Source organism: Odontesthes bonariensis, chromosome 1 (assembly GCF_027942865.1).
Source record: "Odontesthes bonariensis isolate fOdoBon6 chromosome 1, fOdoBon6.hap1, whole genome shotgun sequence".
In the NCBI taxonomy this organism is placed as follows: Eukaryota; Metazoa; Chordata; class Actinopteri; order Atheriniformes; family Atherinopsidae; genus Odontesthes; species Odontesthes bonariensis.
Genome location: NC_134506.1, coordinates 23,013,047 through 23,038,134, shown reverse-complemented (window position 1 = coordinate 23,038,134; position 25,088 = coordinate 23,013,047). Strand labels below are relative to the sequence as shown.

At 40.6% G+C, this 25,088-nt stretch overlaps 1 long non-coding RNA gene across 1 annotated transcript in view; it reads left to right on the top strand.

Moving 5' to 3' along the window:
- The first annotated feature begins 552 nt into the window (after positions 1-552).
- LOC142384783 (uncharacterized) overlaps positions 553-25,088 on the top strand; it is a 33,418-nt gene continuing 8,882 nt past the window's right edge. The window contains exons 1-2 of the long non-coding RNA XR_012770115.1: positions 553-568; positions 5,552-5,639. This is a non-coding gene — a long non-coding RNA (uncharacterized LOC142384783). The remainder of the gene's footprint in view (positions 569-5,551; positions 5,640-25,088) is intronic.

The following is a 25,088-nucleotide window of genomic DNA, read 5'->3' as shown; positions in this document are numbered from 1 at the left end:
AATCAGTGTCTGGAAGTGCAGAGGGGTGTGGTGGCTTGCTTTTCTCTTTCTCGGTGCCTTTCTTTCCGTCTCCGTCTTCTTCTCTTGCTCTATTTCTCTCTTCGTGTCTCAGTCGCACACTTTGTCTTTTGCGCTTTCTCTGGAGGCAGCATCAGGTCAGAGTCCAGAAGTCAATCCAGTAAAAGTGGTTTTAAATGCAGCCACACACAAGGCTGGCCCACAGGGACAATCCCACCCTCTCATCTGACACTAAAAGTGGAGGATACTCTGTGTATTTGTGTGTGATGCATTTGCCTTCATATGTCTTCCAGAGCCGTGTCTCGTCAGCTTATTGCTCAGCTCTCTTGCTGTAACCTGCTAATGGATCATCACCGAGGTGTGATATGTATTATGCAAAAGTTAGGTGTGCTGACACCTTTAAAAACAGACGGCTTCAATCCTTTGTACGCCTCACCTCTGCTCTGTATTTCCTGTCAGTGTGTTCAGCAGGAAGAGGTAGAGAGGCAGAACAAAGCACATATTTTTGAGCTAGGTGGGGATAGACAAGATTCAAGAGCTGCAGTGAAAGGTTAGTTGCCATTCTTTTGACCAAAGACACACGCGTATGAATACACATACAAACATGTGACTTTTTCTCAGTATAGATTGAAGGCTTTACCACTACATATTACTACAAATGTGTACCTTTGAATTTAGTTCACTATGTCCTTTGATTGCCGGAACGCTGAAGGCCTTCATGCCGTTACCCACTGACCTTTGCCTTTTGAGAGGAAAAAAAAGTCTATCTTGAGAAGAGCTGCAGCTGTGCCCCATACACTACCCATAAGACGTGGGTCGGAAGCTCTTTTCATCACTCGTACAAGAAGAAAACATTCAATCTCTGAGCTTTTGAAGGATGAATGTTGCATTCACTCATACCTTTTCAGTGTGTAGACGATGGTCAAAAATAATGTCCTCTCTTCAGGACGTGAAAGACAGGAGGTCACCAATTTAAGAGCAGTCACTGACCTGGACCTGCATTACATTCCCACATGTGATTCACTTTTTACAGCTTGAAATCTGATTTCGCTTTAAATGCCAGCTCAGTATTGCATGGTGTTTACTATAGAAGCTCACCAATGTCTCCGAACCAGTTTAGCTAAATCTCCTTATCACAGTGAGTCGTTGGGAGAGGTTCTGGTTTGAAAAAATATTCAGCAAGCTCCCGTGTAAAGACATTTGAGCCTCATCTCAGCCCTCCATCCTGTACGCAGACCTTATTCCACCACTGCTCACTCAAACGCCACCATCACCTTCAATATGTCAGCACTTTATTTACCATCACTCTAATTTCTCTGTGCAATTTAAAAAATTTAATATGTAAATCAACTTTCACTGTAGTTGAGGAGGCAACTTGCAGGAGTGGTCAGAGACTATGCCTGTGACTCTCAGACGTGGATGAAAACCAGGATAAACCTTGTAAAGTTCGTCTGGAGGGGCGGTGGGAACGCATGAATTGTGAAAAGTCAGAAAGTGCATCTGTCATGAACCACATTATCTTATCAATGTACCTCAAACTCAGTGATGATAAAGGGTACTCATGGGGGGTTTGCAAATGTATCATCCCCATGTGCCCAGGTTTTCAGAGCACACAAAGAAATTAAGTGATTTAAAGAATGCCAGCTGAGGAGCAGGGTCTGACCTTAGATTTTGCCCACAAGCGAGCCTCCGACACAAAGAATCACACACTGAGCTCAAGTCAGTTAAATTAATTCTGTATGTTTTAAAAAGACATGACCATTCTGAACTGGGTGGATGGCTGACCTTGCCATGATAGATTCGCATATTAACACTTTTCAACCCTGGATGTCAACCTGCTTTGCTGCCATTTGTAAATTTCTTTGTGTCTGTATGAGGGTAATACATGGAGTGAGATATGGAATGAGGATTTGAACTTGGCTTACTAAAGGGTCATTACCTGGAGAAGCTGTATGTGAGAAAGCTAATGTCTGAGTTGTGCATGCATGAAAAGGCAACAACGACATGTCCAGAGTTTGTGTGTAAAAAATAGCTCAATTCTGATAGCAAAACTTTGTCCACGAACGGTTCAGGCCTGTTCAACACTGCTGTGTGTGAGGTGTGTAACCAAAAGCAAGTGTTGAGCACCGAGATGATGTGTTTTTACAGCGCAGTCTTGCTGTGCTTTGGGATGGCAATAAACCACGGCCTTCAAAGCACAGCCAAGCGCCACTTACTGCTGAGTGCTTCTCTGGTGGTTGGACGAGATTACTCTCAAAACAAAGTGCGGACAGGTTGATTAATAGAAGGGTCTGCAGAGGTGCGTGCTGCAGTATATTTTCACACCCAGCAAACACTCGTTCATTTCTTTTGCATGGACTTTTATGGGCTGATCCTGTCACTGTGAGAGTTTGTCACTTCATAAAAACACACATGGGCACACACACACACGCATCTCCGCCCCTTTGAGTGTCTTTCATTGAAAACTTATCAGAGCTCTTACAGGCTTGTTGTTTTAACTTCACAGGAGCACACTGTGACTCGAGGGCAGCTATGGTCAGCTATAGTAGTTTGTTGCGCAATTTGGGGAGAAGATTCTTAAAAATCTTTCACCACATACTCTAGAATCTCTTATTCTTTTCAGTCAGGTATGGTATGGTATACATAAATAGATCTTCTCTTATAGTTTACACATTGACTGACCATGATTACGCAATATGTTTTCGCTTCACTCTTCTGGGATAGTTCTGATAAGTGTCGTGGGAGCTGCAGGGTTGTAGAATAAAAATAAATAATGATAAAACAACATCACCTGCCTGAAGTAGCCTAAGCCTGGTTGCTCATATCTGCAGGACAAGCAGGGTGGAACCTTGGATGAGATGGTAATGCAGTAATGATGAGCAAACTTGGGGTGATTGCAGTTGTGGAGTAGAGGGAGGGGAGCTGGTAGTAGCACGCAGCGTGGTCACCCCTTCATCACATCAGATCACAGCATTCTAATTAACTTCAGCACTGCTTCAGACTGCAATCAGCAGAACCACAAAGAAAATTAGATTTTTTTTTTCCATAGTGTTCAACAGCATGGTGTTAAAATGCATATTAGCCTTGTGTTTTTAATTAACAGTTTGTGCTTAGGAAGCATGTTAACAGTAGCCTTTAATGAGCTTTGTAGAAATAAGCCACACTGAGGACAAAGGGCGACTTACCACCATGTTTGCTGATGTGCTGTTCTTTACTCTAATACAATGAGATTAGTAATCATTGTTTAACTCCTTGTTCAATATTGCTTGCACATAATCACCACCTTTACCACTGCTTCTGTAGAGTAGGACATTCATTTTGACAGAAGGAGGCATGAGCAGGGATCTGAAGATTTAGATTCTCTTGTTGTCTGCTTTTGTTACCAGACCTGAAATATGTAATTCTCATTTTGTTTTATTATTACGGTATTTTTCGACACACACACACGCACAATGTTACAGTGGTCACCAGGAAATTTAAGCCTAGTGTCACCAGAAAAAGCCTGCCACAGGTAGTGCTGACAGAGGATGTTGACGTACTGAAAAATTAAACTTAGCTGATCTGTATAAGGAACCAAATAAGGAAAAGACGAGTGTTTATTGTGAAGCTGCCATGTCTTCCTCTGTAGACTTTAGTAGATATTTCAAATTCTGTCAAGGGTTGTCAACAGATCGGAAATGGAAACATGTTCCTGTAGAGCTGGCACTGGCTCCTTTGCAACAAAATGTCATCATGAAGTCTATTCACAAGTTTTTTTTGTGACAAAAGATGCCTGCAAATGTTCCAAAAATGAAATACCCTGCATTGAGAGTTCTGTTAAACTAATACATCACCACTGAACCCTGATACTCAGCATCTGATATTAGTAAATATGAAGAAAATTAGTTGGTGGTTTAAATCCAAATATTTAGTTTGATTCAAGATACCACCACTTCTGGTTAGGCTTTCTAAAGCCTGCGTCACACTGCTGCGACAGAGTGTTTACCCTGTCAGTGACATTTGCTTCAGTCCCATCTTACCACCCTACCTGGCTATGCCATCCGTGTGTTGCATGCATCCCATATAGGTACCTCATCTTTGAACATAGGCAAAAAAAAAACCACAAGAATTTGCTGAGCCTCACCAGTGATTTGTGTTGTTCTGTTTGGATTTAAAATTCCAAGCAAGCACAGAGCCATTCATGCTAGAAATCATCAACCCAGATCGTCCGATGAAGTTGTGATTCTCTTTGTTTATATTAACATTGACCCAACCCAGACAAACTTTGATTTTTGTGTGTTTCATTGTTTTCTTATATGTTCGGGATGAGAATTCAATCCTGTTACCAGGTCTCTTGCTCGACTTTAAAAAAACTTTGTTTCTTTCTTACTAGTTTGAAGTTTTTTTTCCTTTTAATGACATCACATAAAGTTTTAGAGATCCCATCAATATCTGCTAGCTTCTTGCTTTTTTATTTATTCCCCTTAGCATGTGACTGGTCAGTTATTTGTTTTTCCTGTTGTGTCCTTGTGTGTTGTAAATGAGACAGACCTGTCACTTCAGTGCTGAGAGGATGTTTTGAGTTCCTTGAGATATTTTTATTTATTTTATTTTTGGTTAAAACAGGGTGGTGAATAATGCATCTCAACCTGCTACATGTGCTGTTTTTTATCATTAGCATGGAGCCCAAGTTATCTGCAGAATACTTACGAGTACTGGCGAAATGTTTGTGATGTTATTTATTTATGTTGCTCCTTTCAATTATTCATTTGTTTATTTATTCATGGAAGAACTAACTGAAATTGGAAAATTCATTTTTGCTGAAGGGCACTTGGCCTGACTCTGTCCCCACCCTACACAAAGGGAAAGGAGGGGATTGCACATCAGGCTTGTTTGTAATTGCTCTGTATGATTTTCCCTTGGACTCACCAGAGGAAGTCATTCTTACAAAAGCAGACAGAAAAATGGAAGGACAAGTGAAAGCTGAAAGTAAAAGCTTCAGAAAAACAACGGTATGAGAGCCTCAGCTGAACAAAAGTAATGCGCAGTATTAGGTGGGCAAATAAAATCTTAGAAAGAACCCTTCAGGTTGGTCACATTCAGATAGATAGAAAGAATATATTCGGCTGCGGTTGCCTTCAGTTATATCCATGTCTTAATGCTCTTCTGGCCTCCCTGTATTAATGTGTGATCACTGTGTTTTCTGTAATTATATGGACTGGGATTTTGTTCAATTTCACACTTGCACAAACATGCAATAATTATTCACGATAAGTGATAACGAATCACAGAACACCAAATAAGTGTGTTTCTGTGTGCTGGCAAGCAGATACGCGTGTTTGTGTATCTACAGCACAGACTTAAGTCCTTTGTAAAAAAAAAAAAAAAAAAAACTCCTTGTGGACAATGAATTATAATTAGTATTGGTGTGAAAAGAAAACCAGATCTGTTGGTGTAAGTGTGCAGCCATCATCTCATTGACTGATCTTACCTCCATTTTGACAGCCTATCTTTATGTCTCTCCTTTTTTCACATTGTGTGGTTGGCAGTGCAGGAGTCTGCTAATCCATCAGATGGAGGTGAGAGGCTGCCAAACTGGTCAGAAACTGATTTTAGAATTAGTCTGCAACTCAGCATGAAAGGTACAGTAATCTCATTCAGATCTCATGCATAAATGTATTTGAACGTGTGCCTGACTTCTATCTTCTTTGTCTCTGGGTTCCCAAAGGTAAATTTTGTCTGAAACTAGCCCTCCACCATGTTAAAATTTATCATTTTTTTCTTTTATTTATAAGATAATTATAAGCTTACTTCATGGTCAGTGCAAGTGTAAGCAAACGTTACAGTTGGAAATGAATGTTCCACTAACTAGATGTGATTTAGCAGACTACCAGCATCCAGAGTAAGATTGGAAGCTGCACCTCAACTTTTTTATATTATTTTGGGACTTGGCTGACCAAATTAAATCAGTGGGCAGACTGAAGGTTGCAGATGGTTTATGAATAGTGATTTTTGATTTCAGCAAGAGATTGTTTCCAAGGTGGACTCTTTTCAGGTACCCTGTGGATCTTTCATGGAAACAAAGTTAAGTTCAGAGTGTGTTTCTCAAATCATTGTGTGCGCATCCTTCGGTTCTGTCAATTATTTTTAATGCATCTGCTTCTATATAAAACATCTTGCCGTTCTTATTATTTCTTAAGTAGCTCAAACCCTGCGTTATGTACATCCATATTTACAATCTTACAACATTTATTATGTTCTAATCAATACGGTGAACCTGTTGACAAACACTTACTTTTTCAGAAACTGAGCAACAGTATTCACTTGAAGATGTGTTTATAGCCACCTGGTGAATTTAGGTCTAATGTTCATTCTCTGTTTTGTACCAACGTTTGAAGAACACATCGGCCTCTTTAGCTGCTTAATGCTTTCTTGTATTCCCCAGCTAATTTCTAACTCAGTATGTCTGCTCGTTGGTGTTTAACAAGTGTGTGTATTCTGTTTAGCAGTGTTATTAAACTAAATACTTCCAGTATACGGTATTGTACCTTTCAACCTCATCTTGGTTCTAAAAAACAAAATTTACTTTGTTTTTCTCATAGGCCCATTCACACATACACTTATGCAGTACTTATTATCGTGTATGTTTTACTCCTTTGCTTGGCACAAATGAGCCCAGATCGTTATTTTGCCTTTTAACATAACAATACAGTGTAAAATGCTGCACTGAGCTATTGAGAACTGTGTAATCAAGAAATCCTTTCCATAAGGACGCAAGACCCTTTTCTCATGTCATTCAATCCTTTTAAAACAAATGTGTAAGTAGCTTTAAAATGAAAACAGTTCACTTAAAATGGTCAAACTTGTGATGAATCAGCTATCTGGCAGGACAAGCTCTGTACAGATGTACCACAGATAAAGTGTGCATCGGATCCTTTTTTTTTTTTTTTTTGATTTCCAGAATTTTGTCTCAATGCAAATGTTGTTTGAGGTTGATGACGATGGACTAACTAAAAAAAAAACATTGTGACATGAACATATTCAGAAACTCTGTTTGCTTCCAAAAAAAGACAGATTCTGATAAATTATGATACCCACATTTGCTGCTGGGTCTTTTCAGTCACTAAACATCTGTCCAACCCAATCTGCAACCAGCACGGCTGAGAGATTTGAAAAATATAGAAGTTACTGTTACTTTTATAGTCACTTGAGTCTGGCTTTAGAATTTCCCTGTGCACTCCCATATTCAAATGCACCGATTCAGCGGAAATTGCATGTTGTGATTTTTTTTTTTTTTATGTAATTCCCTTGTTGGAAATTGGATCAAGGCTTAAGATTATGTATTATGAAGATCAGGGCAGCTTTGACTGAGAGACAAGTGCAATAGCCTGTATTGAACGGTTATGCAAAGTGCTCTCAGGTTCTCAGATTTATCCTTTTCACCTCACTTCCACTTTCAAAAACCAAAGATGGTGACGTGCAAATGACTGAATGAAAGTCTTCAAAATGGTAGTCCACAATCAAGGATGGCCACATCAGCCTTTCATTTACAGTCTATAGTCTTGTCGATCTCAGCTCCGCAACCAATCCTCTGCTTCCTGCCTATAACGCTGCATGCACAGCAAGCATAATTTAATTTTCATATGATATGCATTCTCATGTGGGCTACTGTAGACCAGGATTATTGTTGGAGTGTTGCCAGAATGCTTGCCTGGACAAGGATAGTTTTAAATCAATGTGCTGTTTTAAATAAATACCTTTGTACATGTGAAGTAGATCTGTGGAGTAGGTCTCATGAGGCTGGTCAGGCACTTTTCATCAAGTTGTCAGCAAACAGAGCACAGCCATAGAATGACAATTTGTATCATTTAATTCGAGCCCGCTTCTATTTGTGCAGTTCATTTTTTTTAATCTTGTTTATGCTTCTTGATTGTTTTGCAATATATATTTTCTAATTAGCTCAGATTGATTAAATTGCATTGATTCTGTATACCTATTAAGTAAAGCCCCTCACTGCTCTCCTTCCTTATTTTTCATAATTAATGTTACTGTATGGGGCTGTGGTGAAGGGAGCATTGACAGTGCTGCACTTTTTTGTAATCAACAATTAATAAATGTGGTTGCATTCAAACAGAGGCTCATTGAAAGGCATTTTATGCAATTGTGGAGGTGGTGGTGCTTTGTGTGGCGCTATAAAAGCAAATGTGCAACACTAACACAGAGCAGCAGAAGATGACAGAGCACACTTTTTTTTTTTTTTTTTTTTGTCCCAGAGTTCAGGTCAAGACTCCCACCCATACACCCATCACCGCTGACCTTGGCTGTTAGACCCAGTGTATACTAACATTCGCCTGCACACATGTGCCTATATCGTCGTCACTTTATTACAGAATCTAATTTCAGACCCAGCATTCTTTTTAATTTTGATTAATGACTGTTTATTTTTGAAATAAGAGTCCTTTCCTTATCCCCACTGTCAGCAGTAGTCTCACTCTGTTCACGGTATAGATCCTAATCCCTCTCCCCATCACGGCCACAATATGAAAATTATATTAGAAACAAAATGAGATCTGAAATTTTGTGTTTGACAAGCTGCTTGATGAAAGGGATTTATAGGTGGGTTTAATCCATGGAAATTTTATGCTAATAGTACTGCTGGCCAAGCAATCTAGTTGAAAATTAATCAGGAGGCTGGATAGAGGAGAAAGGGGGAGAGGGGAAGAGAAGGGAGGGGAGAGGAGGTGGTTGCTTCATAAACACCCTTCCGCCTCCTCACCCCCTTCCCCTCTCTTCAGCTCTGAATCTCATCAGAAATAGCCATAGGGTGTTGTCTTTATGATGGGGTAGGCAGAGAAATGGGGAGTCAGAAAATTACACTGCAGCTTAGCACTGATTGATGCAGTAATATATGCAGTAACGTATGCAGCCATGCAGTGAGCTGCCATATAAAGGATTAGACCTCTTCTCTTCTCCTTCGGTCCCATCCTGTTCGACAGAAGACACATACACAAACACTTTCATCAGCAGATCCGCACACACACCTCTTTAGCCATGTCTGTTTTGCTGATATTATTCTGTTTATCTTGTTCAGCCCTTGGTAGTGTATCATTTTTGTGTGTGGTTATCTTTGTATCTAAATGGTGATTCAGCCTTAGCGCATTCACTTTTTCCTGCATCTCACCATACTTTCTCTCTCACACACAGACACTTTTGTCTATCTGTATTTGTCCTCCCATCTTTCTAAACCCTGGGAGTCATCATTGCAGTGACTCACTAATGAACTCATTATCAGATTTTGCCCGATTTAAAACAACACAATTAGCACCAATGCCTTAATGATGTTTGCAAGTTAAATGCAAACTAATTGCTTTTTCCCCATTTCTCTCTCATATTTCCTCCTCTCCTAGCTCTCTGCTCAGCAGGAATGAAAAAAGTAAATGAATCACCGAAGTGTTTTACGGATGTGGGGGTGTTTGTGGGAGCATTTTTCTCAACCATGTTGCAAGTCTGTGTGATTTATTATTTTTACCCCAAGAGACATCTGTTACACCATTCCTTATTTTTGTAATGCATCATCAGCCAGAGGAAAAACAATATTATCCAGTCTGGGATATTGTACTCTGGAGTCTAATAATCTAATGTACACTAGAGCTGGTGTCATTAAAGTGCCAGTGGAGCTGTATGAAGATGGTAGGTACACATCTGTCTCTCCCTGAATCCCCACTGGAGCTTGCATTTTATCCAACCACCTGCTCACATGAAAATACATATTTGCTAGAGTACGCCACAGACTTACATGTACAGCCCCATTGCTAGTTCTGTCACGTTAGTGGTGGTCTTACCGAAAATTGTACAGGTACTGAGCTCCAGATACCTTTGGACCCTGCAAAAATAAGAGGTCCATGATAGCTCAGCTGTTTTTATATGGAGGGCATGCAGTGATTGCAAAGGATTGAGGCAGAAAAACACAAAGACAGCAACCTATTTCTGAAGCAGACTGCAGAGAAATATGTATTTTTTTAGTATGCCAGCTAATTAAAGTAGGCCTCTGTTTTCCATCCAAGTGACTTTGATTCAAAAGCAATATATGCAGGATGTTAAGAGACAGTCTGGGGACGCAGATGCTACGCAGCTATCTCTCTCCCAATGGAACTCAGGCTGATATGTATACAAGTATGCTTATGTTCTTATTAAAAGCTAGGAGCAGATGATGCACCAGAATACTTAAGTGGCGTCTTAAAGATTAAGGCCAATGAGTAATGCTCATGTTGGAGTCTTTTACTCACACATCTCATGTAACAACAAGCTTCTGTCTCCCTAAGTCAAGAGCAGTTTTTTTTTTTCACTTGCACACCTAGTGAAGCATATTCTCCATCATACAAATCTCCTGCTGTCTATGAGCTGTAGCTGACGTATCTGATATTCACACATTAGATGAGTAAGAAAAATGATTTCACAAAAACAGTACCATATTCCCTGTTTCATTGGAGTGTGCTACTAGCACATTAATATCAACAATTTGCCCATCAAATTTCTGCCTAAAAGAACTAAAACTGCTCTTTCAGTTTGTAAGATTTTATGCTCATGATTAGGTGGGTGGTTGCAAGGATGGTGAAGCTGGTTTGGGTGATAGATAAGACGAAGCACCTAGTGTTTGATGCCAATTCTGGGCATGCACCCACAATTGAAAAGCTGGGTGACTTGCTGTGTGAGGTGGTATTTTGCATCTTGCAGGAGACTGATAGACCATTGCATGCAATCTGCCTCTTTTATCAGAAAGACGACGTCTCTAAGTATTGCAGCTAATTTTCACTGATTGTTGTCATAGCTGCCACACAGTAGAGGACTTTGTGAGTAAATGCTTGACAGTGAAAAGAACACAGGCCATCATGCCTGACTTACAGAGAAGCCGCCAGAGGATGGGAAGTAGATTCGGGATAGAGATGTTGTGTTGTAGAAAGGCCTTGGACTCAGTGGTTCAGTCTGTGAAAAGGATGAATTGATCTTTTGATAAGTGGCTAGTTGAATTGATTTATGTGCTTTTGTGTAAATGTGCGAGAGACTGAGACTTTGTGTGTGATTGTGCACCTGCAGTACTTCTCTCTCATGCATATACACGCATCACCAGTTTTCATGCATCACATTCATCTACCGTGTGAGTCTGTGCGCGAACACAAGCTTGTGGCAGGACAAATGAAGGGGGGGTCACCCTAGAGCACTGATGGACTAAAGTGGAAAGTCATGCTGAGAGAGGTGTGTATGATAGATAATGGGTGTCAGCGCCCAGTGGACACCAGTAGTGGAGGAGTTGGAGGTGGCTAAAGGTCTGAAGGGGAGCTCACCGCCATCAGTAATTGAAGTGTGGGGAGACCATCCTTACACACTTCTTTTAGCATTCATTTTTCTCCTCAGTCATAAATCCAGTTTATCAAACAGACACAACTCCAATTCTTCCTGCAAGAATGCAACGCGTAAGAGAATCTTACTAACATCCTTTCATGCCAGACTTTGATTAGTGTTACAAAACCTTGTGATTACACCGATCCACAAGCTGTTTTTCCATGGCACAGACAGTTAGTCAGTTGTGTCTCATGTAAGTTACAAACTTTAAGCTGTATGTTTGTAATCGTTTGTAGAATTATTAGTTGAATTGTTCACTTAACATTAATGCACTCATAGATATCAAATCCTGGGTCTGAAGTAACTGTCGGTTTACTCTGTCTGAAAGTTCCTCTGTGCTTTTAGATTTTAAAATGATCTGTTTTCTCAATATGACAGCTTGTAGCCTGTAATTATTTCCATCTAAGTCTTAACTCTGTACACCCTCCTATAAAAGTAGAAAAAAATACTGAAACAAAATAAGATATTGCTGTTTAAAAAAACGGAGTGTCTATTTGCACCCCTGGTACAAATAGCATTGGCCACACAGCTGAGCTATTCACACCCCGTGACGTAACACCAAAATAAAAGCTGCTGGCTTGCACAAAAAACATGGTGGACATCCGTTTTTTCGTCATCAGAAAGTGAAGAATACTGCTAGGTTTCGGCACTAATATCTGTTCCAATTAAAAACTAGATGGAAACATTGTGTTTTATTTTCATAATCGATGTTCAGTGAACACATTACAACCGTCAGTTTGTTAGTTTTTAGAAATTTCGCGATCATGACGTTCAGCCATTTTAACTATAAAATTACCTGTACACCACAAATGTGTTATAGAATCAACCAGCGTAATGGTAAGCGATTTGGGTTAAGCTGCAGGAATCCCTGGTTCGATTCTTGCCCGATGCGTTTTGGCGCTAAACGAAACGAGGTTTTTTTTGAAAACGGGTACGAAAATTCTTGCGACCACACAGAAACGCGCTGCTGTCCAGACGAAAACGATGAAACGATGCAGTACACACGCCACTGTGTCACGCCACGCTGTGAGACAATAGAGAAGTGTTAAAATTGGCTCACAGCGTCAACGTGTGACTGACGCAAAAACGTTTTAGCTGTAACAATGGAAACGAAACGAGGCCGTTTTCAAACTTTCCCACTCTGGAACCCGTTTTCAAAAACTATCGTTTTGGGGTAGTGGGAACGCCGGCTCCGTGTGGCCGCGACAGCGAAACGATAAGAAAAAGTATCGTTTACAGTGAAAAACGTTTTCGTGTAGCCGCAGCCTGAGAAGTGATAGTGCGCATACCAACGTCTCTGCAGAGAAGGCGCGCAATTTGAAAAACAATTCAGTTCTCAAACGGAAGTTTTGATTGCAACAATTAGCTAGTGCACAAGGGTGTAAATAGCACACTTTGCTATAAATAGCATACATTATTCTGAATGTCTATTAGCACCCCTGGTACAATAGCCTTACACTATTCACACCACTGATCTATAAAGAAGGTTCTTTATAGATCTGTGATTCTTCACACCCCGTGAATTACCACCAAAAACACCTTGCACGTGAGCACAAAGGCCATTGCGGACATTCGTTTTTTCTTCATCAGAAAGCGAAGAATTCTGATGGCACTAATATCTTTTTAAATTGAAATATAGATGTCTTTCTTAACTGTTAGCTGAGGACATCTCTGGCCTAATGGATAGCGACGTAATCCTCCATACGGGAGACATAGTCATGTAAAAAATGTCTTATAATAAGTAGATCATAGCTCTGTAAATGAGAATGCGAGTATCATAAAAGAGGCATTCCCATTAAAATTGAATTATGCGATCAATATGCCAGTGTAAATCCACAGGGGTGTAAATAGCATACACTTCTAATTGCACCGGGGTACAAATAGCATACACTTCTATTTGCACCAGACGGGGTATCAATAGAACACATTGCTGAGTGTACCGGGGTACGAATAGCATTCACTGCTATTTGCACCAGGGTACAATCAGCATACAGTGCTAATTGTACCAGGGGTGCAAATAGCCTTACCCTTAAAAAAAACGTAATATAGTTATGAAAATGACTTTTTTAAGCTTTTTTTTTAGATTTCTTTGTCAAGAACCAGATTACATTAATTTGAGCAGACACTTTTATCCAAAGTGGCATATATGTGAGAATTGCATTGGAGGGCATTGGTATCTTGCCTCAGCACCCTTTGATATACTATCTCGTCGAGCTGGAAATAGTTCCAGCAGCCTTCTGACTTAAGGATGACCAGGTGTGTTTCTTTGCAATGTAAAATCAGCCCCTACTCCGAATTAGCTTGACTTTTTGAAGAGGTAGCAAGAAGAAGAAGCAGTTGTGGGATTAGAGAGACTACTCAAAGCAGGGTCAATACATCAGTTAAGATTAAAAGTTGGTGTTTGAGGAAAGGATGAAGCCCAAATCAATGCCACCATGTAACATCTGCCTTGGCCCTTTGGCAGCTATATACTGTGCAGTTGTAGCTATCTTATACATAAGCTGACTGCAAGGCACACTGAGCGACAATCATTGAATCAACTTGGCTGTGACATGTTGGATGTGTGCAGACTGCACCGTGGCGATACCTGGTGAAACGTAAGAGGCTAGGATTGTGAATAGCAACACAGACTAACTAACATAAAGTAGGTTTAATGAGCTAACAGACTGGAAAATAACTTTCCTGTTTACTTAGGTATGTGTTAATATGTTCGCTGGTTTGCTTTTCACTGGAAGCTGCAGTTCATCCACAGTTTCTTTCTATGCTGCTCCAAGCTGGAGAACACATCTTCTAGACAAAATTCCTGCTGCTCTTTGTTTTATGTCCACAAGTTGCCACAAGTTTATCTTGTTTGACTCCCATCTGCACTGTTAAGATTTGTTTTGGTTTCCAAAAATGCAGCACCAGTGTAGCATTGATCAACACATCACTCCCATCACATCATGCTATATTTCCATTGGTTATGTTTATAGACATAGCTTGTAGTATCAGTCACAATACAGGATGATCATACTACTAATCTCTGAAACTGTCAGAAATTTGTCCGTGGCCATCTTTGCTCTAAAGACCATTACAATCATCAGGCATGGTCAAACAAAGGCCCTGAAGGGATCTACTTTCTTGTGTAGCCTTTGCAGGGTCTCTGTCTATTCAAGCACGTTTTACATAGCCAGGGACCGAAACTGCAATTCAAGAACAAGGCTTCTAGTCCAATGTCGTGTGACGTATGACTATAATATCTGCTGAATAGCAAGCAATTCCTCCTCTAATTCCTTTCCTGCTGCATTTTTTTTGAGTGGTCTGCTGCCACAAATTAACCAGATTTACCTCTGAGTGAATTCCAGTAGTTCCGTTTGTCTAATTTGGCATCCAGCTACAGTGCTCAGGTTATTATTGTTTTCACACAATGGCGACAGCATCACACTGGTCATGGCATTACTCTATGATATGCTATTAGCTGAATAGGAGATGTAAGACATAGCAGATGTCACATTGCAGGATTAGCCTCCTGAATTTCTGATATTGTCTCAGGTTATCTTGGATTGCAAAACTTTGAACTTCTTGTCAGGATCTGTGTTTTTGGTCACCTTGTTCTCTCCTGTGTTTTTGGTTTTCTACCAGTTTGGTGCATTGTCTAGCCTCTTTACGGTTTACTTTCTCATACCGCAATAACGTGCTCAAAGAGTTGTCAAGTATTTGTACTATTTCAGAGAGCAGGGAGCAGGTTACTCCACCTTCTGAAATGACCATAAGAGCTTAAATAAGGGCAAATGGACTTCTGCTTGGATCTTGAAGATGTTTCACCTCTCATACAAAAGGCTTGTTCAGTTCTAAAGTAGATGGTGGGAAGTATCAGCTTATAAGCAGAGAGCGTTGTTCCAGTCACATGTGTCACAGAACCCCCTGACTAACGTTAATGTTGTTTGAGTCATTATAACCTATGAATTATTTACCTGCCTGAAAGGGTGAGTTTTGGTCACAGAATCCAAGGTGTGAATGGTTGTGAAACTACCTGGGACGGAGGGACAATGCTGTATTGTAAGTGCTGGAAAGGCAATACCTGAGACCACCTACTCTGTTCAAAGATGTTTTTTCCAGTTGAACATTGATGGCTTACTTGACTCCCCTCTCAAACCATCTGTCTTCTCTGCCCAGAATGTGTACATTATTGTCCTCAAATGAGTGTCCCTTTTCCTTGAGATGTAGGTGCACTGCTGGGTCTGGACCTGAAGAGCTGGCTCTCCTATGTTGTGCCACGTGCTTGTGGAGCTGTTCTTTGGTCTCTCCTATATATGTACTACATACAGGACACCGCTCAGTTTGTGTTTGGGGTTTTTTTCCTTGGGTGTGAACCAGTTTCTGTCTGAGGGTGTTCTTGGGTTTGAAGTGCACTGGAATGTCACGATTGGGGATGATCCTTCAAAGTTTCTCAGAGACTCCTGCCCCATATGGAATTACAATATGTTTGCGGCTGTTCTTCTTAGCTTCTCTAACAGTGTGGTTTGGTCCAATTGTCTTTGCTGATTTGACAAAGGCCCAGTTTGGATATCAGATATGTTCCAATATGTGGACGACACCTCGGTCAAGATGAAAATTCAAGAAGTTGAGGCTTTCACGGAGCGCATGAACTTAGTGGACAGCAACATCAAGTTGCTGTGGGAGGATGCGAAAGACCACGAGCTGCCTTTTGTGGACCTTTCAATAAATATCTATTTTGGACACTATTGAAAAAGAGATTGATGTCAGTGTTGTTAGTGACCACAATCCCCAGAGAAAGGTCTGTTTATTAATTTGTCGAAATATTTTTCTCAGAGCAATTCAAATATCTAATTGTACTTAGATAATTCCGAACAACTGTAAATATTATTGCCATAATTGCGAAACAGTAGCTGTTAAAACAGTGTTGGCTTTTTTTTTTTCTTTTTAGATAAAAGATGTGGTGACTTGATACTCATTAATGCCCAAGAAAGGGTGCCCATCGCTGGGCATGGTCCTCTGCATGTTAAGTCCATAACCACAGGAGTGACTAATTGTTTGTTATGTCAGTGCTCGTCGTGCCCGTTTGCCTTTAATGGAGTGTAGTGTGGTGATCCATCAGGCTGTCGAGCAAGCCCCGTGTCAGCTGAAGTGGCTGTGTGTCAGTAGGGAGATCGTGCTGCAGAGATGTGATTTAGTGCCCTGCTTGTTGCGGCGCCTTGTGCCTTTCCTCTGAGCCTCACAATGCAGCCCACTCCTCTCCTCTTCCTTCCTGTCTTCTCTTCTCACCCCAGATTGATTACCTAAGCAACTGGTTCATGACACTCGCCATATTCTGGCAACCTTTTAGTGCCATTTTATAGATGGTTAGTGCACCTCATTTGGCTATTTATACATCTGCAAGTGGCCATGAAATATAGATTTGTCTTGATGGGTGTCAACATTGGAACTATGGAAGCAGGGCACAGTGACACCTCATTATTTTAATGGTGCAAGATGAAGAAGCTCCACGGCAGGAGTAATTTTGAAAACACTGCTAAATGATACTGTTTTTATTTTCATTTAATGTTTCTGCTCATATTTTACTCGGATCACTAAGACTGTTCTTGCTGGATCTGGTTGGCACTGAGACGAGGATGTAGGTTGGGTCAGAGGTGTGAGTGAGGATGGAAGGGAACACGATGTGTCTCTTTAACTGTCCCACACACACACAGAGTCACAAACCCACAATTTCTATGTGAATGTCACGGTAGTTCAGAGTGAGAAGAACTCTTAACAGTAACATGATGTGTGACCTGTCAGCCACACACACATGCAGATATTTCACTCCATTCACAGCCAAGGTCTCATAGGTAATTAGGTGCTGGCACCCCCTCAGTGTGATGTGATGGTTAATTGAATAGTTAACACATCTGAGGCAGGCCTGTGCAGATTGGAGGTGACACCTGTCAGGAAGCCGTTCCCTCCCGACCCAGGACATTTCCTGCTCTGCCTGATACATATGTCATCTTTGTGGAAATACCAAATTAAGGCCATGCAGTTGAGTGAGTGCAGTGCAGCAGGTGTGCACATAGCTTGAGGGTGGAAGAAGGCTGGTGCCTCTGCGCTCTGTCCTTCAAGAGAATATGTAAAGCTCAGGGCACCTATCCTTACTTCACCTCAGGGCATTTTCATGACTGTGTGACAGGAAAGTGACAATGCCTTGTGTGTGTGACTGTGTGTGCCTGTGTATATCCACGCTTCAACAGGCTTTCCCCCAGCAGTGTGCCCATAGTATCCAGGAGTAGAATGTTCATCATGTGGAGGTGTCAGCTCAAAAATGGCTGGCACCAAGACTGCCATGTGCTCAAAATCAACTGCATCAACTGAAGCTTTTTATCCCTATAGGGATAAAATATACAAACATAGAAATATGCAGTTGCATATGTTTCCTTTCTGGGTGCTCTCTGTCTTTTCTAGAGCTGTTCAGCCTTCAGGAAGCACAGATCCTGTTAGGGGCCAATTTAGTCAGCTGGAAATAACAGCTCTGGAGCAAAGGGTTACAACAATGGAGCGAGGCCTGCAGGCTGCTCACAGCCAAACCACTATAAGAGGGCATGTAGCCGCTGAAGCCGGTACCAGCTAGAGTCTCCCCTACAAATTAATTAATCAATTAACTCACACACTTACACTGCAACACACTAACCTCCATACAAGTGTAGTCGATGGACTTCAGTATCAAGCAGAGATAGATCTGTTGAAAACACAGAAGTAGTGAGTGGATGAGAGGGCAAAGCTCCCAGTAGCATACAGCCTGTTGACATTATTCCATAACTACAATATGTAGTGACCCAGCATTGTGCCCTCTTGCCCGACAGAGTACTTTACCTATGGTCTCTCTAACTGAGCTTGAAATTCTTGTTATAGACTTCTAAGTTGTTTGTGTGAAAATTGCAATGCTTCAAAATGGTGTGTTTGTGGGTCAAGGTTCAATGTGACACATGATGTATATGTCCTACACTTACTGTCATTCTTCCTCTGGTAGATGGAATTGTAACGTTTTGAGTCTTCTTCAGTTGTTGTTGCTTTACCACCACTCTCACATGTGTGTCTCTGTGTCTAATATGGTGTGAAAGCTATCAAATGACTAATTACTAAAAGTTTAAACAGAGATTATTTAATGAATATTTAAATTCTACTAGTTAGCAAGATTGGAATAAAAGAAGCAAGTCACTTTTGTGTCAGCTCACGCTTTCCTGGCTTTGATATGTTGAGACATTCATAGGGATGGTGATGTGGCAGCTGCCTCAGCACCTCACCTGTAAGAAAATGCTATATCAGTTTCAGTCCCCTCTTTTTGGGTGATACATTCATTTGGCTAATTCATCCAATCTACAGAAAATGCAAAAACAAAAGGACAAAAGACCCTCTGACTCTTTATATCAAGAGCAAATTGAAAAGCAATGCAAAAAATAAACACAAGTAAGTTTTTAATTCTCAGTTTCAGACAAAAATGAAAAGTCAGGATAAGTACATATATTTAAACAAAGGTATGCTGTACCTCTCAGTGGGTTTTTGTAAAACTGTTGCTTGAATACTTTCTAAACACTCATGGGTGATACATTTGTTTCTGCACATTCCATTTTTAGATTTAGATTGAGTTTTTGTGGAGATAACAGGCGAGGAACTAGCTTGACTAGTTGAAAAGAGCAACTGACAGAGGTTGCCTGTGTTGTGTAGCCCCAGAGCATCAACTGCAAGCTACAGGTACAATCCCAGTTCCAAAAAAGTAGGGATGATTTCTAAAATGTAAAAACATAACACACCAATATACAAATTTCAAACAAATCTTTTATTCACGACAGAACATGAAAAACATATGAAAGTAGAAACTGCGCAATTTTACTATTGCATGAAAAACAACATCTCTTTCTTGAATTGATGGCATCAACGTGTCTCAAAGCGGGGACAGAGGCAACAAAAGGCTGAAAAGTCAGTGATACAGATGGAGGAACATGTAACAAATAATTACGTTTACTGGCAACAGGTCAGTAACATGATTGGGCATAAAGAGCACCTTAGAGACGCAGAGTCTCTAAAGACAGTCAGAGGTTCCACTATTTACAAAAAAACTGACCCTATAGTATATAATGTCATCAAAAGATTCTGAGAATCTGGAGGCATCTCTGTGCCAAGTGCACAGCTGAAAACCAGTGTTGGACGCTTTTGAACTTTTGGCCCTGAGGCGGCACTGCATTAAAAGAATAGGCTTGATTCTATCATGGAAATCACTGTATGGGGCCAGAAACTATTCCAGAAATCATTGTCTGTGAACACAGTTTGCCGTGCCATCCACAAATGCAAGTTAAACCTCTATCATGCTAAAAAAAGATGCCATATGTGACCATAATGCAGAAACACCACACAGTCTTCTCTGGACTAAAATGGACTGAGGCAAAGTGTAAAACTGTTTTGTTGTCAGAATAATTCAAATTTGGTATGATTTTTTCATGGAAATCATGGACTCCGTATCTCCAGAGGAGAGAGATCTTCCAGGTTTTTAACAGCATTCAGTTCAAAAGCCTGTATCTCTGGATGCATTTGTGTCAGTGGAACTGACGACTTGAACATCTCAGTTCCAAGATGTCCATGGACTGTTGATAAAAGTCAGAGTTACACTGCTACGCAGTGGTAATCATGGTGCTCTCACAACTTTTTTTTTTTTTTAGATGTGTTGCTGCCATCGTACAATGGATATGTTTTCTGTGTTAAACAGTGAAAAAAAAAACTAGTTTATGAGATTTGAAAATCATTGCAATATGTTTTTGTTTAGATTTTTCACCACGGTGTCTTGTGTTTCTTCTCCCATTCAACAGCATCCATGTAGGTGTGTGGGCCTATCGCTCAATAGGCGGATCATTTCAGGTCAGGGCCCTCTTGTGCAATCAGATGTTTAACTGGCCAGCTGAAGTAGGACAGGAGCAACTTAACCAGCACCTTGCCAAAGGTCTCATGTTCACTCAGCTACTGGGACTGCTGTGAGTACGCCCGCTACCTGCCAATAGGCATTAGGGAAGATTTAGTAATTAAGTGATAGGCTGAGGACTAAATTGGGTGTTTGTGGGCTGGCAAGCCACCCCAAGGTCCCTACAGCCATGCAGATAGAGGATTCTAATTGCCAGGAATATTGATTAGACTGGCGAAGGGGGTGCACAGGGAATTCACTAGCTATCGATTAGCTGTTGCTGCACCTCGCTTGTCAATGGAGGAGGGAGGTGAGCATTGGAAGCGCTCTGGGCTTTTCCCACAGTATCCTTCACCACCAGCAGCTCCTGATACATGCGTATACAGTCAAAGTCCATGACACAGCATGTTGTGAGGGAATTGTTCTTTTAACTCTTCTACATCTGTGAACTAACTTTACATTCTCATAGGCAACACAAGTGCATACACACTTCTGTGACTCCAGTCCAACTCTCATTCAATGTTACAGCTTGCCTTATAGATACAACTTTTTTACTCAGTTGTTGACACTTTACCCCTAGAAGCATGAACACAACAGATGACATGAAATCTAGCTCCTCTCCCCTTCACTTCTTTTAAAGGAAACAGTACAAAGAAGTTAAGCCATGCATATCATGTTCTGGCACATCGGCGAGACTTGGGAGGTAAGTGTTTACCCCATTCAGCTTTAAAGGTGGAACCACTGACCTTCTGTAGGAAAATTAACACATTTTTGCTCCTATTTAACAATCACTGTGTTAAGTAAACCACACTATCACACAACAAGACTAAAAGGTGGTCAAATGTAATAAATAGCATGGATAGTGTCATGTATCGTTTATGAGAATACCCCTAGATGATTTGTTATAGGACGCCTTTTGGCAAGGCCATTTAATGGACACAATTTAGTTTTTTTTTAGCGCAGCCCATAGCTTTATACTTGAAGCAGAAGCAGAGAGAAGGTTTGCTGCCCAGCAGTCTCTAGTCATTTAGAGCCTATTAAAAACCTTCAATAGATTGATTGATGTAAGTGTCTCCACGTGCTGCTCTGTAAACACACCATTTATTTGGTTGTGCATGTTTTATCTGCCTGAATCTTATCAGGATTTAAATCTCATCATCTTCAATGTCATTAATCATCGCTGTGTTGGCTTTGGAGCCATCCAAACCTTTGTATCACTCCACCATTGTTTTCTGTGGTTGATTCTCGATAACGACCTAATGTTGATAAAATAGTTAAAGTTTTCATATAATTTCAATAGTTTTTTGACTGAAATTTTCACATACATTATGTCATCACTACACCCTTTCTAGAGAGCTGTGTTGTTAAACTAAAGCATGTCTCGTGCAGTAGAAACAGGTCAAGCAACATCAGCAACAGGTCAAGATGTTTGGAGAAAAAAAACAGAGAAAAAAAGAATCAGTTACTTCTGAAAAGTCTAAACTAAGCTCACAGCCAAGTCAAACAATGCCATTAAATATTTGCATCGAGTCATAAACTGAGATAAGTTGACACAAGTTTAATTTATTTAGTTTCTCCTTTGTCTCTCATTATTTTACTTTCATAATTAAGACAAAACTATCTAAGAAAAATATCCTGTATGAAACAATTTATTGCTGTATTGTTCAGTGTAGGTACTAGAAAATAAAGAGCATAGTTTAAAAACATCTTCTCAGATAACTCCAGCTATTACTGATCAAGAAGAAACCAGAACATAGTGCATTTACACTTTTTTTGTGACAAGAAAACAAGCTTGTCAAGGTTTTTCTTTTAGTGTCCAACAGTACCTGACAGTATGGTAAGCCTCATGGTTTGAACTCATCGGCGTGTTGAACTGTGTGATTTCCAGAGGTTCTTTGTCAACTCTGAAGGGGGATTGTCCTTCCTATCTTATCTTTCAGTTGAAGCCAAGCTGCAACCATTTATGCACAACTCACTGTCACCCGCCAGTCAAGCTCACTATTGAATTAGTCTGAATTTATGTTTCCAAACTAGTCTTTTTTTTTTTAACCCCAGAGGAAGCTGAGAAAAATGATTCAGATCTTCACAAGTCATGGAATTTGAAAATATATTATTTAACACCAGCCAAAGAACACAAGCCTGAAGCACTACAATTTACCAACCATTCATCTGTTAGCAAATTAAATCGCACCACATTTGACATCTTTTAGAAAGTTACAAAAATCTGATGAAAAGTTTTTTTCAATTACCATCTGAAATTAATCTCCTTAATGCCAATTTGATCTCTTTCATGCATATAAGCGGTATCTTTCATCTGCCCACTTGTGTTTAAATCCGCCACAGAGTTGAGATGGAATGTGGCAGTGAAACTTAGTCCTACATGGCGCTTCAGCACCCATGAAGCTACATGAGATGAGAAGGCTGATTATGGGAGAGAAAGACAGAGGTGTGAAACTGACAGCCATTCACCCTCTCTCTCTGTAGCTTGAGGACCATGGGAAGCTGTAGTGGTTCAGCTGCAGCAGTGCAAAGTAGATCTAAAAAGCATAGCCACAAATATCACCAATGTTTCCTTTTTCCTTTTTTCATATTTTATATCAGATAAAAGACTTTAGAAAGTGAAATACTTTAGAATCGACTAACCATCCACCATTCGGTATCGCCGTGATGATGTACAGGCAGGCATTATGTTCATTTCAGGGGTTTGCATCAGACTGATTGGCTCAGACAAAGATGAAAAAGAATATCTTTGGACCAAAGTACTGACATCAGATTTCTGAATGAGTTGACAGCATGGGAAAATTAAAGTGACAAGGAGAGTCCTGGGAGAAAGGTCAATACATCCTGGGATAAAAACAAAATTTGCTCCTTAAAGCTGCCATCGGCAGGTTTTCTAAATTCCGAGTCTAAAGTCGGAAAATTCGAACTGATACAACTTTCAGGTCCCTCCCCCTCTGTGGACGAGGTTGTGCACGTGAGTTCACACCAGTGTGCACGCACACAAGCTGGGGGCAGACTCACGCTCAGCATGGAAGACGTGGTTGGTGACTGTTCTGCTCAGATAATAGATCAATAATAAACCTAACGTGATTGGTTAAAAACAGCCGGGAGCGCTCGATTTTTGCGAGCACGATTACAGGCTTTAGAGGGAGCTACAGAATTCGGGATTTTTCCTAAACAGCCTATTTAATATTCTCCTTTCAGAATCCCATGATAGTTCAAGCTAATATGACTAAAAAAAAGTTGCCGACGGCAGCTTTAAGCTTTATTGACAGAGACATTGCGACATTAAAGCCACCAGCCTGATACGGCAGAGCTAGCTTTTAGTTATTTTAAATGTATCCACATTTGAGGTCTTGGCCCAGATATATGTTGTCCATTTTTCTTCTAGGTTCAAATATTGGTTCTTTCCCTCAGAAACATAATCATTAGGCTATAGCTGATGCACTTTCAGATTGTGATTGCTGAGGTCAACCTTAGAATCTAGAGTCAGATAAAGGAAACATCTTTAGGAAGATGTATGGAATAAAAACAAGTTTTTGCAGTAGACAGGCAGGCAGTTCTGTTTAACCTGGGATACTCAATAAAGCTCAAATATCAAACACAAAAGGATGAACATATATTTATGTACATGCACATTTAAGTTTTTAACCATGCGTGTTTGATCATCTGTTTCTGTGACAAGGAAGAATGATGTGATTGCAACTATTCTATGTGTTATGTTTCATCTGCAGCTGCAGTCTCCTGCTGTCAGGGGTGGCTGGCAGGAGAGGACTGAGCTGGAAACTAAAGAGATGATCAACCTACACACCACCAGAAGACACTAACATAGTGATTCAGAGCATTCACACTTGTATCTAGAACTGCTACCAACAGCCAGGACCACAGCCGATGCTGATCAGGCCTAGTTACACACCAGCTCTGCTTTCTTTAAACAGCACTTTGAACAGCCGGAGCACTACAACCCCCGAGCACAGCATTGATGAGAGCTTTATAATGGCAAAGAAAAGAAAACTCATCTCCATCTCAGCGGTGGTTTTAGTTTCGATAGGCAGAGCAGACGAAGGATCACAATGCTAGCTGATTCACAAAGCATTTTGGTCATTAGAGTGAACCACTGAGCATGTCTCAAGTGGAGTGGTAACCTGGAGAGGTCACGCTGTTCACTAATTGTGCTCTTACAGGCAAGATCAGATTGTATTTCAAGAAAAGGGGAACTCATAGCTTTGCCCTTTTTGTATATTCCAAAACCTGATTAGATAATGAGGTATTTTTCCACAAGCGTAAGATGTTTAATGCAGACCACTGGCAGACCTTGTCCTAGTGTTTTGTTTGTTAGATATTTATCTTTATGTGAATCTCCTGTTGCAAAGATTGTTGCTTGCTCTCTGCTGGACAGTGCCATTCCTCTTATTGTTGTGTGTGACAGCACATGTAGGATTGCATACATGTGTCTCGAACAGTAGCATGCATTTATGTGTTGACCCCTGAGTCAAGAGCGTATCTTAGGCTGAACTGCAAGGCCTAGCGTCAGCATCCTTAAGTGCCGCCAATGTCACATGGTAACAGCAGCACCGCAGCTTCTTAATTGGTTTAGGCAAAGCATCCTTGTCATTTTGCGGTCAGTAAACTCAGCTAGAGAAAATGAAGTCCAAGCTTCGCCACCTCCTCAACCCCCCACACAGCCAGCCTAACAAAAAATAATGATTATGTGCAGTGTATATTTGTGTGTTTTCTGTTTTCCCTTTTAGAAATAATTTCTGTTGGTTGT